The following is a 17,769-nucleotide window of genomic DNA, read 5'->3' as shown; positions in this document are numbered from 1 at the left end:
CATTATAGTAGTCATGATACGCAACACTAGATCTTATTTAATACATTGATGAAAAGCACATGTATTGTCATATACTGGGTTTTTAATCTCTCAGTGTGCCTCTGTAATCCTATATATGCTCTTTTAGCACTTGGAAACATTATTCTAACATGGGGTCTGTTTGTGTTATCTATTGCTGTATAACAATTCATCACAAAACTTTGTGGCTTAAAACAACAATCATTTTATTTTTCTCTCTCATGGTTCTGGGGCTGACCGACCTCCACGAGGCCAATCTCCCTTAGGGTTTCTCATGGAATTACAGTCGGGCAGTGTCTGGGGCTGGAACCAACCATTTACGAGTCTAGCTCCTAGGCTGGGAAGACCTGAACCACTGGGGACAAGAACGGGTGGGCTCACTCAGCATCTCTCTACCTGTGTTGTGTATTGGTTTGATACGATTTCAAACGCACTTATTTATGACAAAGACCAAAAAAAATGTTGTTTTTAGAAGTAAAGCTGTGTCATCGTCCTTGACATGCACGGCTGCTGAAGGGCCCCGCTGGGGGCCTATCGATAAGAGCACGTGGAGAAGCAAGGGGACTAAAGGCAAGGGGACATTTAGACTGTGAGCACCTAGAGTCTGTGAGGAATATCCGAGAGTTTCGGTCTGGGCAAAAGCTACAGACTTTGAGTTGATGATCTAGCTCTCCACTTGCTCCTGCCATGGCCAGGCTGCTCTTGGTCGGCAGTGGTGTTCAACTGTACAGCAGTCTAAAGAAGACAAGGAACATCTTTTCCCTGTCTTGAGCACTCCTCGTTCGCAGTGGTGTAAGGTGGGCAACGGTCCCTGGAGGGATATCCCTGGGAGGAGCCTACCCTGCCCCACAGGTGCTGTGGTTCCCTAGCAACGAGCTCCAGCAGCAAGGGACTTTCCTTTTGTACTGGCAGCTGAAAGTCAGCTCCCGTTTGCTTAAGCCTTCTTTCCCTAGAAACCAAACTTGCATAAAGGTACACCTCGACTTAATTTGGACTTTACTTCTGTCATCTCCCCTTGCCCAGAACAAGAGTGTGATTAACCTATCATTGGTTTAGAGTATATTATTTCTTTATTGTCTTATTAAGAAACATGACCCTGTATACCAATGGCTTGTGAAATTCCTGCAGTGAACATGTGTTAAATAAACTACTGGCAAAGAGAATATCAGTCTCAGCATAATTTGCCATTCCCAAGACAAAACACTGTGTCTTTCCATGTGGTCTCTGTAACGCGGCAGCTTCAAGGTAGCCTGATTCCTCACATGGCAACTCAGTAACCCAAGACAGAGACAGCCAGAGGGAAGCTGTACCACCTTTTATTACTTAACTTTAAAAGTCACACGTCACTTCTACTGTACCCTATTAGTGAGGCAGTCATGAAGGCCCATCCAGGTTTATGGGGAGCATACAGACTCCGCCTCTTGATGGAGAAGAACTAAGCTGCTGGAAAAAGATGAGATCTGAAATATGGTTGAGGCCATTTTTTAAAAATATTATCTACCACAGGATTTATAAATTTCACCAGCCTGTCAAATGAGCCCATGGCATTAAAAAAAAAAAATTAAGAACCCTCCCCTTCTAGAACCTCACTGCAACAGAAGTCCACATTACATAACTCACCCTAAAATGCTAATCACCTGGACTGAATCCTGCCTGGTGATCATATCCAGCCTGTTCTCTAGTTCAACTGTTCGTCTTGTGTTTTGATGTGGTTTCTTTGAAACTATGCCTTTCAATGAACCACATCTCCAAAACACACACACACACACACACACACACACACACACACACAGAGGCATGCACTCTTCTGCATTTCATTTTTCTGGCATAAATCCTGTCAGAACCAAAGTGAGCCTGTTTGAAACTCACCAGTGAACTCTATTTTCAACCTTTCTGAATTATATTTGCCTAAACAACTGGCCCTCCCTGCTTAGAACGCTGTCAACAAACCCTTCTGCTTTTGGCTCTCAGGCCTGTGGGGAGCCTCACCTCAGCCAGGTCCTCAGCGCACCTGTAGCCTCCGTGCCACGTTTCCCTGAGTGTCTCTGCCATCTGGTGGCCAACAGTGGTAACTGCACCTTGCGGTCCATCATAGTGACTCCCTGCACTGCTCTTTCCTTTATCCATCAAGCCAGGATGCTCTACTTATTATCTGTTTTAGGTCCCAGTATACTGCACCAAGTTATGCAAGGCAAAATCCTTGAGTTATCAAAACATATGCTAAGTGGTATTTGTGGCAAGTTAACTAATCACAACCTGTAACAGTGCCTGTAGATGTGGTTTGAAGTCTGACAGAGGGGGAAAAGGTAAAAAATATAGGAAAAAGAAAGGAGGGAAGGTAATTCTTGGGGTGTAGTGAGTTCAACTGACCCACTGGATTATATAGCTCTGAAGTTCAAAAATCAAGTGGGAGGGACTTCCCTGATGGCACAGTGGTTAATAATCCACCTGCCAATGCAGGGGACATGGGTTTGATCCCTGGTCCAGGAAGATCCCACATGCCGCGGAGCAACTAAGCCCACGGGCCACAACTACTGTACCCACGCGCCGCAACTACTGAAGCCTGCACGCCTAGAGCCCGTGCTCCACGACAAGAGAAGCCACTGCAATGAGAAGCCCAGGCACCACAATGAGAAGCCCATGCACTGCATCGAAGAGTAGCCCCTGCTTGCCACAACTAGAGAAAGCCCATGCACAGCAATGAAGACCCAATGCAGCCAAAAACAAAATAAATGTTTTAAAAAATTAAAATCAAGTGGGAATCCTATATTGCATCATTGAGGACGACAACTGGATTCTGTCCTAGCTGTATAACTGACCAGCTGTGGGCAAGTTACTTGATTTCTCTGATCTGTGGTGTCATCATCAACAACGTCATGATTATAATATTTGCTCTGTATAATTGTTCTCAAAGACAATAGAATACTTTATTTTTTTAACATCTTTATTGGGGTATAATTGCTTTACAATGGTATGTTAGTTTCTGCTTTATAACAAAGTGAATCAGTTATACATATACATATGTTCCCATATCTCTTCCCTCTTGCGTCTCCCTCCCTCCCACCCTCCCTATCCCACCCCTCCAGGCGGTCACAAAGCACTGAGCTGATATCCCTGTGCTATGCAGCTGCTTCCCACTAGCTATCTGCCTTACATTTGTTAGTGTATATATGTCCATGACTCTCTCTCGCCCTGTCACAGCTCACCCTTCCCCCTCCCCACATCCTCAAGTCCGTTCTCCAGTAGGTGAAAGACAATAGAATACTTTAAGAAAAACACCTAGTCAAGTGGCTAGCAAGCAGGAAGTGCCCAGTCATTGGCTGCTTTAACTAATGCTACTACAGAGATGGTTCAAAATGTTAGAATCCTTTCTGTTAAGACTAGACAAACTCTAATTACACCCATGTAATAAGTGCTAGAAATTTAGAAGGGGGTTAGATGCTAAAAATTTAGAGGGGGTTTAGATATGCAGGAGAACCTGAGGGAGAATCTGGGACCAGGATTTCTTATTTACGAAGAAGCCATTTAAAATCTTTTTCTAAAAAGGCTTTCCCATGGAAAATGGTAACAGCTCACTGTCCCACCTCATGTCCACTAAAGCGGGGGTCCCCAACCCCCACCCGCAGCCTGTTAGGAACTGGGCCGCACAGCAGGAGGTAAGCGGCCAGCGAGCAAAGCTTCACCTGCCACTCTGCATTGCTCCCCATGGCTCGCCATCACTCACATTACCGCCTGAACATTCCCACACCCTGTCCGTGGAAAAACTGTCTTCCGCAAAACCGGTCCCTGGTGCCCAAAAGGTTGGGGACTGCTGCACTCAAGGAAGAACCAGAGGAAATGAGGCCAAATGGTTTGTTTGCAATTATGCTTAAACCAGAAATAACTTAAAGACATTTATGGATCCTCTTTATGCTTTTAATCTCAAAAAAAATTGTATCTCCCCTTAAACAGAATGAAGTCCCAGATATGGATTGGCATAATATGGTCTGAATTGCCACCGCCAAGGTGGAAGAGGTCTAGTGTTATCAACCTGCCACTGGGCAGCTGGCTGATCTCCTCCAGGTATTGTACCCCCCTGAGGGTTCAGTGTCATTCCTTGGTACTAACATGCTGGAAATTCAGCCTTGGCGGTAGCCAGTAACCAGTAGGTCAGCCTTGGTGAGAGGCAGCTCCATTCTGTTAGAAAAATACAGAGCCTCAATTCATATTAGTACAGTCACTCTATTTACGGGCCCATTGCTCAAGCATTTGGCAGCCAGGGAGAGATATTGGCTGAGTCATCCTGTCCACCTGGTTACTGAGCATCTCCACTAGAGTGGATGCCCTTGTATCCACTCTTATCGGTCCACCTACATATCTCCAATCTTCCAATCTTGCTAGTTTCATGCCCCCGACCAACTAACCAAACTATTTGCTCCCTACCCAGAAGCCTATATATATATCCATATCGCTGGCCATCTCTCCTCCCATACAAATCAAACAACCAAGTATCCCAGCCACAGCTCTGTCCACTGGGAGGATTCCCCTCACTCTGTCCTTGACGATCAATATTGAATGACTATTATGTGACAACTGTTCATTTCCTTCTCCCAATATACTGATCCAACCCACCTATGAACCAGACACAAGAAGTTTCCTCTTCGACCACTGGATCATCTGGAAGCTGCTGTGAGATCAAGTGCATAAGTTGAGGAAGAGGTGCTATGCCACCAAGGTGACACACCCTCTAAACCTGCTTGGGCGTGATCTGCATGAACCATTTTTCATCATGCAGTGGATTGTGGCAGCTCGTTATGATTCAGTGGTTATGATGTCGCCTAGCCCATGGTGATATCATAGTCACTTGATATCCATCTCTACAATGTCGCAGTAGCCCTCATGGAGCTTTTTTTTTTTTTTCACTATGGTGAGTTGTTCTCTGCTACAGAAGGCATGGTGATGTCCAGAACCCTTCAGGTCTGTGCTGTGGTTCTCCTATCAGAGCTTGTCAGACACTAAACAGTATCCTTTCCACCATGGGTACATCTAGCACCATTTGGTCTGTTGAATCGTTTAAGCACAACCATCCGGGCAGACTGTAATGCAACCCTAACCTGTGATAAAGTCCTTTCTTGCTCTGGTCTCCACTCAAAACTGACTGTGTCCAAAATATAAAGAGGCCCAACAAGCACTGAGCCTCTTTCTTAGTGATTGAAGGTATAAGGTGCTATAAGTTGGTTTTCTCCTTAAAGGGATGTCCCAGCATACTCCAGACAACTGAACCCCTAATAACTTCACCAACACGGCAGGACCCGGAATTTTTTCAATTTGTCTTTCATCCTTTGGGCCACATATGTCTAACTAAATCATCCATAATATTTGCTACTTTCTGTTCACCAGCTCCAATTAACATTGTATCAGTGATATAGTGGACCAGTGTGTTATGCTGCAGAGTATCAAGATGATCAAGGTTTATGAAGATTATTTTGTGCCAGAGATCAGGACAGTTGATATAACTTTGGTCAAAATCAGTGAATGCGCCTCACTGTCTCTTCCACATTGTGAACTCTTTTGATCATCTTCACTGAAAGAACTGAAAGAAAATGCATTCCCCAGACCAACAGCCATATATCAAATGTCCAATCTGCAACAATAAAGATGCCACATACAGTACAGCAGCTATAATTGGGGGTACCTTTGTTTAAGTCTATATAGTCCATCTTTACTACAACAATCCACCTGGTTTTTGCAGGGGTCATGCAGCTGAATTGAACAGGAATACAATGGAGAGCCTTTAAGATTTTGAGCTCAGTCCCTATATCTGTGTGGACAGTGCTCAGATAGAAACTGTCTCAGTATATACGTCTATTTGGGGAAGAACTGAAGGAATATATATTGTATATACTTGCTGGAGAGTTGCAGAAGCCTAGCTCCAGGGACCCTTCCTCCCCTTCAAGTGATGGGCTTTGGGTCTTAGAACCACTCAAATATGAAAACTGGGAGAAAGATTATTTATAGTGGAAAAGTGACATCAGTCTTTTGCTCACCAATTCTTAATTTTTTTCTGGTGATACAAGTCAAGCATCTCCCCAGTTGGCAACCCATTTTTCTCATCCCCAAAAACACCATAGTCTATTAGCCATCACTATTGATCCCTGCAGGTCAAGGTGCTCTGCCTGATATTCCACCCTCGCTGTTAATTATGATAATTATGCATACTCTGCATCTGATGTTTACGTGCTGTCACTGGGCTCTGTTACTCTTCCCATTGACACTAGGAAGATTAATTTTGCAAAAGCACCTATGATTGATAATCCCCGCCTATAAGGACAGCCACCACTGAGCTTTCAGTGATTTTGGTGCCCCTCACGAGTACATTCGTTGTCACTTTTATACAAGCAGTATGTGCTGGGTCTTCTTTGAGAATCCAGCCAGCAGGTGGCTTCGCTGGTCTTATTAATAAATCCATTCTTCACGCCCACCTCTTTAATCATACCGACTCCTTCCTCCATATGCCTCCACATCAGTTCTGGCATCTCCACGTCATTTGCTGAAGGTCATCATCATGTTCAAGCTTCCCATCCCAGTGGCATATGGGGACCAGCTGCATGTTTAATCCCAGGTTACGGGAGATGCTCCAGCGTCATTTCATTCTCCCCCATCCGGCTTTATATTCTGCTCCTCCACCACCCTGCCCATCCCAATAGTCTCAAAATCCATTCCTGCACATGCTCCCCTGGTTCTACACAATACATACTAGTCACGCCCTGCAATTATTTGGGTGAATACCTATTTCTCCCACAGTAAGTTTTTTTTTTTTTTTTTGCGGTACGCGGGCCTCTCACTGTTGTGGCCTCTCCCGTTGTGGAGCACAAGCTCCGGATGCACAGGCTCCGCGGCACATGGGATCTTTCCGGACCGGGGCACGAACCCACGTCTCCTGCATCGGCAGGCGGACTCTCAACCACTGCGCCACCAGGGAAGCCCTACCACAGTAAGTTTTAAACCTCCCCTCCTGAGACCTAACCCTGGTTATTGCCTCCAGGCAATGAGCTGGAGGCTGGGGATGGGAGTGTCAGATCTTGAGAACAAACATCATCTTGTAACACGGCCACCTCATGGGTGGTCTTTGAATGTTCTCCAAGCAAGAGGAGACTGTTGCTTCTGCCAGCCCCGTGGGTTCACAGGAATACAGGGAGGGGTTCAAGGTTCTTAGACACATCCTTGAAAATGTCTTCATCCTGAGGCCCTGACTTTAGCACAGGAGACTGGTGGAGGCTGTGCACTTGAATAGTGTTCTTTGCAGCCCAGCCACCCTATTTACATCTTGGGCCTGATTTTTAGCGCAGACTGTCCTATAGCTACAAGAGATAAGACTCTTTTTATATGCTGCCAAGCAAGCCTTCTGGCTCTTACAGCTTCCCTTGAGTTAATAGTTGGCTGACCAGGATGTGCTCTTTTCCTTCAAAGATTCCGAGGTAGACATCCAGCCAACTCCATCATCTTTATAATAGCCACTGCCCATACCACTCATGTGCTGAGCTTCTGAACAACTCAGGGCTTCCCCTTTCACTTATACCTCACACAACCCACCACACTGAGAGCCTTAGCAACTGTGATGCTACCGCGGGCAAAGGATAACATCACCCGCTTACCACTAGCCAACCACCAGTAAGACATTTCCAGAGACCATTTTAATAGCTTGTTTTCTAGGGCTAGTTCTGGTCCAAATATCTTAGTTCAGATTCACCCTAAAGCAGAACTTGAGACTAGGACTTGAGTGCAGGTTGTTTATTCGTAAGATGAGCCCAGGAAACAAGAGTGAAGAAGAGGGGAAAGTGAATCAAGAAAGAAAGAAAAGTCAGTATTAGTGTGCATTGTCAAGGTTGGTCCTATCTTGATTCTTCTGGTACCTTCTGAAAAGTAGAATTTTCCATCTTAAGGATGGAAAGCTGTAGCATTTATTCACTGGCTCCCATCCGCCATTGGCTGAGGACTGCTCCTGGGGCCATTAACTCCCCTCACTTCCAGGTTGCTCTGGGGGGGGGGGGGGGCGGGGCCTCATCTTTGAATATTAATTAAAGTAATAATTTACGGAAAAGTATAACCTCATGAATTCTGAGTCTTATGGACATAAATTCTTTCTTTAACCCAAAAGACCCTCATAATCATAGGCTTATAGATAATATTCATCAAGTTTGGGGGTTTTGATACAATTTTACTCATGGCAACATTACCTGTTGACTATATAGATACAATGAAACCGACCATTTTAAAGCTCCATGTCCGTTCTTTACATAAGACTAGAAAGCCATAGAAAAGTAGGCAGTGGTAACTTGAGGTGAATTTTTAGCAAGATCAAATATAGATACCAATTTAACTAAGATTTCCATAGGTCTATTATATCTTAACCTTATTGTCTAAAATGTTAATTATCTTGGCACTAAACTTCAGATTTCATAAAGTTGTTCCTGTACAAATTTCATGGTTATTAAATGTGGTAAAAAATCCAACATGAGCACACAACAGTCACTATAAATAGTCCCTTCAACATCAAACACATACATACACAATTACATTTCATATTTATAAAGACTTGACTGTTAGAAAACAATCATAAGAAATATTTAAGACTAATGAGGAATATGAAAAAATAGAGAAATAAGAGCTGAAGAATTTATATACATACATGACTATGGAATTCTCTTAGCCAAAAAACAAAGTCGCCATATGTCTGCCTCTTGGGAGATATGAAAGGTAATAAGTATTGAATGGGTCAGACAGTCATTGAGAAAACATGAAAAAAATGACTGGTCAGTGGGTCTGTTGCAATGGGGTATATATAGGCTGGGGTTCTTCCACACACCGTCCTAGTTTCCTAGTGGCTGTCACTTTATCCAGCTCTTCCTTGTGGGAGAAGTTGTAGCTTTAGGCTTTAAGCCACATTCTTGGTCATGACTTCTGGGAGGGTCCTGCCTCTTTAAATCCTATACCTTCCTCTCAGCAAGACTCCAGAGCTACTTTTTTTCAATCCAAGCATCTCAGTGGACTAATGTCAAGAACACCTGAAATACTGTTGACCCCAGGTTTGAGTATCGTGCTTCTGATTGGTGGAGGCCTGCTATTCGGTCCAGTTTAAGAGAGTGGTCCTCCTTGGGGAGCCTAAGAGGCAGGAATGTAAAGTGAAGGGTATGAATTTAGGCATTGGGCACACCTGGATTTGAATCTGAGCTCACTGGATGACTTGGAGAAATTATTTATACTCTCTGAATTTCTATTATCTACTACATGAGGAAACTAATGATGGCCATATTTCAGGGCTGGGTCAAGAATAATTTGTATAGAGCTCCTGTCCTATTTTCCACTCAGTAAATAGCAGTGTGATATGGGGTTGAAAAGTGTGGGCTCTAGGGCTCTTGCCACGTAGTCACTGTTTGATCTTGGGCAAATTATTAACCTCTCCATGCCTCAGTTCCCATGTCTGCAACATTGGAATAATGACAATACCTTCCTCACTGGCTTGATGTGAAGAGAAAAAGTATTTCTGCTCTTTGTACACTGACCTCTTTCTATTCATCCAACATAAGCTTATTAGTATCTCAAAAACTTTGTGCCTTTTTCCCTGACTGTAATGTTCATTCAAAGACTGGTTTGTTTGTGTGTGTGTGTGTGTGTGTGTGTGTGTGTGTGTGTGTGTGTGTGTGTGTGTTTATAAAACATTTAGAACAGTGCCTGGCACACAGTTAGTGTTCCATATGAATGAACTATTGATAATAAGGAGGAAAAAAAAAAAAGATTGAGCTATTACAGTATCACTATTATCCTGTAACCCTATAGAACTGAAAATCCTGAGGTCAGGCTCTTCCAGAACCAGTTCCTCTGTCTTCTAGAAATCTTCAAAAGCTAGCTGAACTGCTGCATGTAAGTTCACTAAGAAATATATCTCTCCAGGACACCTCCATTCCCCAATCCCTTTATCATGTACTTAGTATGTGTGCAAATAAAATACCACATCCACACTCTTGTCCTTGCCATTCATCTTACTTGGCACTCAGCTGGTGCCCAGAGGACAACACTGGACTTGGAGTTTGAAGAGCCAGGTTTCAGACTCTGCTCAGCCTTTGCTGGGTGACCTCTGGATCTATCACATAACTTTTCAGTATCTTTCTTTCTTTGTCTTAAGACCTAATTTCCTCATTATCTGTTGAAAGGATTAAATAAGTAATATAATTTGTATATATGTAAATAATATTGGGTCACTCACCTGCTCAATGGCTCTCCTTTTTCCTCAGAACATTTAAACTCCTCACCATGGCCTTTGCCTGTCAGATGCACCCCATTACTTCGCTTCCCCTCTCTCCACTATAAATACATCAAACACACCAAGTTTACTCATAGCTCAGCAGCTTTGCCCTCGTGTTTTCCCCCGTCTGTAATGTCCTTCTCCAGATCTGTTCACAAGGGTTTGGGGGGTCTGTTTGTTTGAGGCCTTCTTCAGATTTCTCGCCAAGTGTCCTCCCGTGGGAGGCTTTCCCCACCTGCCGAGTCTAAGTGGTGCTGTCCCAGCTGCTCCCTATCACATCATCCTCTTTCATTTCCCTCATTGCACTTATCAACATCTGAAATTATTTTGTTCACTTATTTAATATTGCTTCTGTTTTATGTTTTGGTTTTTTGGCTGCAAGGCATTTGGGATCTTAGTTCCCCAACCAGGGATCGAACTCGCACGCTCTGCATTGGAAGGCAAAGTCTTAACCACTGGACCACCAGGGAAGCCCCTGTTCACTTATTTAACAATTTTCTCTGAAGGCAAGGGCCATGTCTGTTTGGTTGACAGCTCTCCCCACAGTGTCTAGACAGCACCTGGCCTATGGGAGATGCTCCTTAAATATTTGTGTATAAATGGATGTGGACATGCTCCACAAAGGGGTACGAATGCTGGTGTCCTAGAGGATGTATTGCACTGGCTGTGGCCACTCACTGCTAGAGCCACAGCCAAGACAGCACCTGTTCTCAGGGAGACAGCCTCAGAATCCCCTGGAAGGCTTAAGACACACATCGCATCAGGAACCCCCAGCGTTCCTGATCCAATTGGTCTGCGTGGGACCCATGAATGTGCATTACTAATAAGTTCCCAGATAGATGCTGATACTACTGGTCCGCAGACCACACTTTGAAAACCACTGCTTCCAAGGATCTAAGATCCTCCTTTGTGTCTTCAGAAGCAGAGGGGAAACAAGGCCAGACATTTGAAAAGAGACCATACTAAAAGGCTCCGGAGGAAAACAACCCAACACCAAACCAAAAGACCCACAAACACCCAGAGCTAGACCCAACCAGATAATATGGTTTATATTTTATGGCTTTAAGTTCCGAGAGCCCTCTGAGTCCCAGCTTCCTGACAGATCCAGCCTCTCTTCCCCAGCCCCTTTCTTCAGAGCATATGCACATGCCACATAGAGATAGTAAGGTGTTTCACCCCACAGCCTTAGCAGGAACAAAACCAATGAGAACGTAATACAACACAAGAATTGCATAATCTGAGCAAATGTGATACATATAATATAGCAGGAAGTCTTTATTTCCTTAACAGTGTCTTAGGTATTTTGCAGCTCCCTCCAGTTCCTAGGGCAGGGCTTTGTCCCTGGAGTGTGCCTAATAAATATCAGAAGTGAACTGAGTTATGGCTTACAACATCCCTTCACCCACAGAAGCACAATATACTTTACTGATGTTACCCATTTGTTCTTATCCAACTGTATTTATCCATAGTACCTGGGATCATTTATTATTTTTAAAGTTGCTGTAGCTTTCTAGATAGCACACAGGCTCAATAAACGACACCTTTATCCTTCCTTCTCTCTGTACTGTCTTTCTGGATCATTATCTTGGAAACCTGTGCTTAATTACTAGCCTTGTATTTATTTCAGTTGTCATGGCTTGCCATGACTGTGGGCTGTTTTTGAACAAAAATATGCATAAAAATGTCTCCCTTAAAGCTCAACAATAACTAATTACCCTTTAATGCCATCTATGATCCTCTTGAGAATGAAAATTAAACTTCCCACTATGTTTCCCTTCTTATCCTTTTTTTTTGTGTGTGGTTGTGTGCCCCTTACATATAGAGGACCCTGTTTTCTTGCACACAAGTATTTCCAAAAGCCTATTGGTCTTCAAAACATAGACTAAAGCAGGAGTAGGAGGACATAAGGACTGACAAGAGATGACCATAGCATCTAGATGCACAGTAACGTTTCTCTGTGGATATCACTGAGTTCCAAATAAAGAACAAGGTAAAGTAATGGACAGAAGAGTACTAGAAGGGGTGCAGATCAAGCTCCACCTGTGGTAGTCATGGGTGTACCAGTCCTCTTCACTCCCCAGCCCTAAGTCTCAGGCAAAACCTTTGCTCTAGACCTTAAAAGGACATGCCAGGAAGAAACTGGAGTCAAAGCAGGTCTAAGACAAGGAGCAAAAGAGAATCTTAGAGTGTGAAAGTAGAGAAAATGAGTGAGAAGATGGAGAGAGCACAAAAGAGGAGGAGATAGAGATGCAGAGACTCTTCTAGAAGGATGAATCACTCTTCCGACCTAGCTACACACACACACTCCCCCCGAACACCCTGCAAGTCCCTCAACCTGGAAGTCCAAGCTTCCACAGACTGATTCACCACCCAAGCCCTAAATAAACTGCTTGACTTAGTTCTGAACAGGATTAATCTCAGCCTTAGTCACTCTTAGATTAGTATTTCCTTTATACCTGCAGTGGCCGCCTGTTTTGTCCACCCAAGGTGATTAATGGACTGAAGTCATTTTTCTGACATCAACTTCATGCAGCCAGGTTTTTTTTTTTTTTCTTTTAAGACCATTCAAAGCCTCAATAAAATAGAATGTGGCCTCAGGATTCTCATCCAGATTCAAACAATTGAAACAATTCCTTCATTCCTAGACCAGGTTAGAGAAACGTAAACAAAGAAATCACAAGAAGTTAAAATGTGGCAGCTGTTTGCCAACCCTCAGCCAAAAGGTAATCTTTTATGAAAGGATGTCTTGAAGAGCAAGTGTCATGCTCGCAGATCTCTGGGGAATGGAGGGAGTTAAGAAATTTCTGACTGATGATTTATGGGTGAAGACAATTGGTATATCACATTTGATCCCCATAATGGCCCAGTGAGAAAAAAGAATTTCATTTTATACATAAGGCAACTGAAGTTCAGAGAAGGTAAGTGATACACCTATGATCACACAGCAGGGACCAAGAACTAAAACCCAGGCCTCCTAACTCATAGTCTAATGCTTGTGAAAGTATGTACAGGCAAAATGTTGGCCCTCCCCAAACTTAAGACAAAGAAATGTATCTCCTTACAGTCAGTACTATTAAAAATCTCCCACAAAAGTATGCTTATACTTACATTCGCCCATAGAAAGCATAATCGTCTTATTAAAAAGTCAAGATTGGGGCTTCCCTGGTGGTGCAGTGGTTGAGAGTCCGCCTGCCGATGCAGGGGACACGGGTTCGTGCCCCGGTCCGGGAAGATCCCACATGCCGCGGAGCGGCTGGGCCCGTGAGCCATGGCCGCTGAGCCTGCACGTCTGGAGCCTGTGCTCCGCAATGGGAGAGGCCACAACAGTGAGAGGCCCGCGTACCAAAAAAAAAGTCAAGATTGCTTGCATTTTTTTCTCCCAAGACAATAATGTATGAAGTTGAAAGGACAATAATCAAGAACTAGATGTCTAGTTCAAAAACAATGGCAGCCAAAGCAAATCCTCTTTATCCTTTAATTTCCTCTCAGTCTCTCAAAGAATATATTGTTTGCTATGAATCAAGGATAGTCAGACATTGTTGAAAGCTTCAATAGGAAAAATAGAGGCCCAAACCAAACACAAAAAAGGGAACCCAGAGGAAACAGGTATAATGTAGGAAGTAGCATAAAATATTTTTTAAAAACCATCATTATTTTCATTGAGACAAGAGGAGATATTGCATCCATAGAAACTAAACAGTGTGCTATGGAAAAAGAATCAAGAATAAAAAAAGTTCTTTGAAAACTCAGAGTATGACCAAACAACTTACAAATTCAATAGAGGAGTTAGATGATAAAAATTAAGTAAATCTCCCAAAATGTCTTACATAAAAGACAAAGAAATGGAAATAAGAGAAAAAAGACAAGAAACTTAAAGAGGAAATCAAAGATATCTACCAAGTGACAAATAGCAGTACCAAAAAAAGGAAATAGATAAAATGGACGGAATATTATCAAAGAACTAATACCCAAAACAAAACCATCCGGAATAGAGGAACATAAGTCTCCAGTTGGAAAGAGCTCACCAACTACCTGATTTAAACAAACAAAAAAAGACTCACACCTCAGCATATCACAAAAAAATTTTTGGAGGAACAAACTAAAGATTCATACCACTTTCAGACAGGAAAAACAAGTCACAAAGGATGGGGAATCAAAAGGATATTTGATTAAATATTAAAGGACTAAAAATATATATATACATATTGCCAAGAGAAAAAAGAAAAAATAACTTCATTAAGTGAAGTGCACCCTTAATTCACAACAAATATGTTTTTGAAAACTAGATATGGCTTGGCTGTCTTAGAAACCTTTCTTGTTATTCATTTGCATCAGACTCAGTCATTATTAAAGGAAATTTTGCAAAAAAAAAAAAAAAAAGGATATTTGATTCTGAAGAGCAACACCAACACCAAAAGGTGTAAAGACAATTACTTCAAAATGTTTAAGCAACAGTGCCTGCCAAATTCTGTATCAAATTACAAATCAAGTGTGAAGATAAAGACACTTACATACATGCAAGGGCTCCAAAAATTTAGCTCATGTGTCCTTTCTTACGAAGCCACTGTAGAATGTGCTTCAGCAAGGTAAAGGAGTTTTAACAACAACAAAGGAGACAGCATGGAATACAGAAAACAGGGACCCTACAAAAGGAAGTCACAGAATTGAGAGGCAGAGCAGTGACCAGCAATTCAGAATGGACCAAGGGGACCAAGCACAACAATGGTCAACCTAGAACCACATTCTCAGTAAAACTCTTTTCCTTTTTAGAAAAACAAAAACTAAAATTGCTTACCACCAAAAGACTCTCACTAGAGAAATGTTAAAAAAAAAAAACATACCTGAAGATGGAAAATGATCACAGGTGACTGAAGGAAATAGGAAGGAGGGGATAAAGAAATAGGCTAAGATCCTGGTAAATATAAACACATAGAGATTGACTATATAAGTCAGTAATAATGAAGTCTAATTAGGGGGGGGAAACAAAAGAAGATAGAATTAAAACCCTGACAAAAATAATGTGTAAGACAAATGCCAAGGTTCTTGAATTCGGGGGGAAACGGATTAACTTAGATTTTGTTAAGAACACACATTAAGATTGTAAGGGTTTACAGGAAATAATTAAACCTTTATACCATCTTTGAAGTAAGAACTGCAATTAAGGGTAACCCAACAGCCCTAGCCAGAAAGAAAGCTCTTCCTTACCATAGAATTTCATCTAATACATGTAAAAGAAATTAAAAATTAGGAAGTCACCATTTTGTAGCCCCTAACAAAAAAAAAAAAAATGGGTCCAGCAAGGATTACAAATGAACAGTAAAACCAACAGGTAAAAATTTGATGGAGAATGAAATATTTGCAAAGCAAATATTTCACAGGTTACTTGTGAGTCACAAGAGGAAAAACCAAACATCATGTTGAAGGCATTAGGCTTACCCCATCTGAACCCAGTGATGGATATTCTCATCACTGTTAAATGGAATGAGACATTATGTGCAACTTGATGTGATGCAATGGGAAGTAAACAACATTGCCTATGATGTATTCGCTTAGCCTGAATCTAATCAAGCCTTTAGCTCTCATTTGTAGTTTACAGGAAATACAGGGACTAGAAGAACAAGTTAAACAGGACTACAAGGAAGCAGTCAAACAAAACCAGAACTGAGGTCATTCTACAGTTAACTCGACAATGTCATGAAAAGGCGTGTGTGGGAGGGAGGAGAGGAGTATTCTAGATTCAAGGAAGCTTAAGAGACATAAAACATTGACCAAAAGATACATACAGACCAAGATTGGATCCTAGTACACACTAAGTAACTGCAAAAGCTATTTTGGAAATAGTTGGAGAAATCTGAATACTGAGTACTCAGTGATATTAGGGAATTATAGTTGATGTTGTTAAGTTTGATGACGATATTGCAAATATGTAGAAATATTCTTATTTTTAAGAGACCTGTATTAAACTATTTAAAATACAAGTTTTTTCCTTTCTGCAATTTACTTTTAAATACGTAAAGAAAAAATAAATATATGAAGTAATTATGGCAAAATGCTAATATTTGTTAAATGTAGGAGATTTTTTTTCATTAAACTAGTGCTTCTCACACTTTAAAGTGCACATGAATCAACTGGGACCTTGTTCAAATGCAGATTCAGACTTAGCAGTTCTGGGGGGCCTCGGATTCTGCATTTCTGAGAGGCGCTCAAGTGGTACCGATGTTATTGCTTCGTGAACCACATTTTCAGTAGCAAGATATTATAATATTTTCTATGCATTTCGGATTGTTAATTAAGGCTATTCACTAAAGAAAAAGAAATGAGTGCATAAAATCCAAAACAGAAGAAACCAAAGTCAAACTGAAAATAAATTCAGAAGAAAGTGTCACCAGCAAAGCCCATTCTGGGTAATAAAATAAAGTCTAACCTTTTTTTTCCTTTCCCTTTGTGCTTAGTCTTTCACTTGCTTGTAGGACGCCGCACTCGGAAGCACTGCACGCAGCACTTCAGACGGAGCTCCTACTGAGAAATGGCTGTGCTGACACTTGCACTCGGAGGACGCGTGCGCAGAAGCGCTGCGCAGAAGCGCTGCGTAGGACGCTTCCGTTCAAGGTGGCAGCGGCGGGCTGTGTGCAGAGACGCTGGGCCTGGCGCGGGGATCTGGAGCCTAAGTAGCGCAGCTGAGTCCAACATGCAAGAGCTCTGCTCCCTCCCCTCCCCACTGACAAGATCCCTATGAAACACACCTGCCCACAGCCGGTGGGGAGAACAAGTACTCCAGAGTGCTAGCTCGCACCTCTCCATTCTTGGATCGAAGAATAGAACTTTCCTTTGCTTCTGAACCAAACTTGGTCTCATTCTCTTGGCTACAACGACACTGGGCAGGAAGACCCTTTCAGGGTACCAACCCGAAAGGGTCAGTAACAAAAGCAGTGGTAGAAAAAAAGAGGGAATATAGGAAACAGCAGGATGAGAAAGCAAAAGATAACTTAGAAATAAATTTGGGCACATCAGGAATCACAAAAAAAAAATGAACTCAATTTACCTGTTAAATGACTGAGATTGTCAGACTGGAAAATAAAAACTCTAGTCATATCCTATATACAAGAGAAAGACCTAAAACATAAGAACATAGAAAAACTGATAATAAAACAACTGAAATATAGATAGTACTAACCAAAATAAAAGCTTTTGTAGCTATAGTACTAATACAAAATAGAATTTAAGGCAAAAAATATTATTAGGTTAAAGAAGTTCCCTAGGTTGGTAAAAGTTTCAGGTACTAAATTGTAGTATTCTTGTAAAATGGAATACTCTTAAGAGCAGTGAAAAGGAATGAACCAGAGTAAAAACAGTAAGTTATAGAAAGATGTGTGCAATATTATACCATTTCTATAAAGTATAAAACCAGGCAGAAAATATATGCACACACGTGTGCGTGTGTGTGTGTGTATAATATGCAAATACATGTG

The 17,769-nt window shown here is 42.0% G+C and overlaps 1 protein-coding gene across 3 annotated transcripts in view; it reads right to left on the bottom strand.

The window, feature by feature from the left end:
• Positions 1–16,815, bottom strand: part of GDA (guanine deaminase) — a 260,601-nt gene extending 243,786 nt beyond the window's left edge. For 2 of the 3 annotated variants that reach the window (XM_079925961.1, XM_079925962.1), the window contains exon 1: positions 16,725–16,815. The gene's annotated coding sequence lies outside the window, so the exon portion shown is untranslated. The remainder of the gene's footprint in view (positions 1–16,724) is intronic. The other variant, XM_079925964.1, reaches the window with a different exon arrangement.
• Between the last annotated feature and the right edge of the window lie 954 nt (positions 16,816–17,769).

The sequence above is a fragment of the Stenella coeruleoalba genome (genome assembly GCF_951394435.1).
Source record: "Stenella coeruleoalba genome assembly, chromosome: 7".
Classification (NCBI taxonomy): Eukaryota; Metazoa; Chordata; class Mammalia; order Artiodactyla; family Delphinidae; genus Stenella; species Stenella coeruleoalba.
The sequence above is the reverse complement of the archived record's forward strand: the minus strand, read 5'-3'. Positions and strand labels throughout refer to the sequence as shown.